Source organism: Rhagoletis pomonella, unplaced genomic scaffold, assembly GCF_013731165.1.
Source record: "Rhagoletis pomonella isolate Grant_MI unplaced genomic scaffold, Rhpom_1.0 Rhpom_scaffold_00009, whole genome shotgun sequence".
Classification (NCBI taxonomy): domain Eukaryota; kingdom Metazoa; phylum Arthropoda; class Insecta; order Diptera; family Tephritidae; genus Rhagoletis; species Rhagoletis pomonella.
In genome coordinates, this window is record NW_023458563.1 from 26333055 (window position 1) to 26333305 (window position 251).

Consider the following 251-nt stretch of genomic DNA (forward strand, 5'->3'; position numbering starts at 1 on the left):
GTATATATAGGTATTGTACTTATCGAAGTACACTAACAAAGAATTGTCTTTTGTGACCTTTAAATTTTTTTTTTTTTTATGCAAAAGCGAGCTGCCAAAATAAGTTTCAACCCTCACTTTTGCTTAGATATTTTCTTACCGCTTTACCGTAGATGCAGAACCAATTGGTGGAAATGCACCCTTTAAAATTTAAAATTGTACCTGTTTGTTTGCAGTTGATTGATGTACGGAATTTTAAATTTTCACCAACA